Genomic DNA, 2,790 nt, shown 5'->3' with positions numbered 1-2,790 from the left:
GCCTCTAAAGCACCCCTTAAACAAAAACCTTAAATCAACTGTTTTAAATGTGGTAAAGGAGCTAATGGAACCATGGACAAATATCTAAAGGAGAGAAAGGATAATGATATATAAATGAATAGAGAATATCAATAAAGAATAGAGATTTTAAAAGGAACCAACCAGACATTCTGAAACTGAGAAATACAATAACTAAAATGAAAAACTCGCCAGAGGGTTTTGATAGGGTATTTGAGCAGGCAAGAGCAACAATCAGCAAACTTGAATACTGGTCAATCTAAATGATCCAATCTGAAGAGCAGAAAAATAAAAGAATGAAACAAATTAGCAGAGCCCAGGAGTCCCATGAAACATCATTACATTTACCAACATAAACATTACTAGACTCCTCAAAATAGAGGAGTAAGAGAACGAAAAATAAAATATTTGAAGAAAAAACACCAGAAAACTCTACAATTTTGATAAATACATGAATATACACATCATGAGGCTCAATGACCTTTTTAGTTTCTTTTTTTCCAAGTTTTTATTTAAATGAACTTTAAGGAGAATAAAATCAAAGAGGTACACATTGACACATTATTATGAAACTATTGAAAGCTGATGGCAAAGAGATAATCTTGAAAACAGCAAAAGAAAAGTGACTTTTCATATACATGGTATTCTCAGTAAGATTAATAAATTTCTCATTAGAAACTATTAACGACAAAAAGAAGTTGGATAACACTTTTAAAATGCAAAAAAAATATGTATCCAACAAATATCTCCAGTGAAACTATCCTTTAAAAACAAATGAGAAATTAAGACATTTACAGATAAATAAAAGCTGAGAGAGTTCATTGCTAGTAGAGCTGCCCTACAAAAAAATACTAAAATGAGTCATTGAGGCTGAAATGGAAGGACTTTGAGTAGTAACTTGAAACCAGGCAAAGTAAAAAAGAACTCCAATATAAGTAATATCATAGGTAAATATAAAAGACAGGATAGTATTTTTCATTTGCAACTCTTTTTAATTTGCTTCATGAGATAAAAATGCATGAAAGCAATTACAAATCTGTGTTAATAGGCACACAATGTATAAAGAGGAACTTGTGGCAACAACAATATAAAGGGAGGGCAGAGTTGTATAGGAGCAAAGTTTTTGTATGCTACTGAAGCTAGGTTGTCAATAAGTTCTTATTGTTAGAAATTTACAAAACTAATTGTAATAATCATGGTAACCACAAAGAAAATACATTAAAAATATTTACCAAAACAGGGTGCCTGTGTGGCTCAGTTGGTTAAGCATCTGACTCAATCTCAGTTCAGGTCTTGATATCAGGATCATGAATTCAAGCCCCACGTTGGGCTCCATGGTGGGCATGAAGCCTACTTAAAAAAGTATTTACCAAAACAATGAGAAGAGAATCAAAATTGTACACTGCATTCAATTAAATACTAAAGAAGGTACTAACAGGAAAATTCATTTCTTCATGAACAAAAAAGTTATATGTTTTGTAATTTTTATGAGATGGTCAGTCAGGTTCTGCTACAAAAGGGGACACAGTAACGTCTCAGGGGAAAAAAAAGCTCATTATAATCACATGGAGTAGAGACAGGAGGCATCACACACCAGACATGACTACATGGGAAAATATCAGGGTGGTTGGGGACAGAAGACAGGAGCAGGGGAGGGCCTAGGCCATGGTCTTTAGTGGAGTTTCATAAGAAAGTCAAGATAGGGCAGTGTAAACAGTTTAGGATAGGCTAGTTTGAATTTTGATGGACTTTGAGCTATGGGAGTAATCTTTAGTTGCCTGGTCTTGCAATGATTAAGGCAGAAGAGGTATAACACTTCCTGAAGTGCATGGATCAAGAAGAGGAGGCAAGGCTCTGGATTGCATATCAAAGGCATGTTTCCTGCTGGGCCCTTTGCTATCTCTAAGAATTGGCTAGCCCAGGTATTGACAGTCTCTCTTCATCCAGCAAGGTTAAGATGACAAAACATCATTAAAGAGAGATATCATACATATTGTATACATATAATACAAATATATATTATGTATACATAGAATATGTATTATGTATACATACATATGTAATATGTATACATAGAATATAAATATAATACATATTTGTATTATATGTATACATAGAATATACAATGTATATATGCAACATAAATCATACACTACAGCTTATACAGAAAACAAGCAGCACAATGGCAGAAGTAAGTTTTTCTTTATCAGTGATTGCTTTAAATATAAATGCATTAAACTTAGGGCACCTGTGTGGCTCAGTCCGTTAAGCATCCAACTTCAGCTCAGGTCATGATCTCATGGTTCTTGAGTTCAAGCCCCACATCCGGCTCTGCACTGACAGTGCAGAGCCAGCTTGGGATTCTCTCTTTCCTCTCTCTCTGCCCCTCCCCAACTTGTGCTTTCTTTCTCAAAATAAATAAACCTAAAAAAAATGTATTACACTTTCTAATCAAAGGTGGAAATTGGAAGAATGAATCAAATAACATGATCAAACTATATGCTGTCTACCAGTGTGTCACTTTAGATCCAAAACCAGATATAAGTTGAAAGTGGAAAAATATATTCCATGCAACTAGCAACCAAACTGCTGGGAGATTTTGCTAATACCAGGCAGAAAGGACTACAAGTCAGAAATTATTACGAGAGACAAAGGGCATTATACATTGAGAAAAGGGTCAACTCATCAAGAAGATATAATAATTATAAACATATAAGTACAAAACACCAGATCCTCAATATATATGAGCAAATATTGACAGAATGGAAAGAA

The sequence above is a fragment of the Panthera onca genome, chromosome X (assembly GCF_046562875.1).
Source record: "Panthera onca isolate mPanOnc1 chromosome X, mPanOnc1 haplotype 2, whole genome shotgun sequence".
NCBI classification, from domain to species: domain Eukaryota; kingdom Metazoa; phylum Chordata; class Mammalia; order Carnivora; family Felidae; genus Panthera; species Panthera onca.
Note: the sequence above shows the minus strand (reverse complement) of the source record.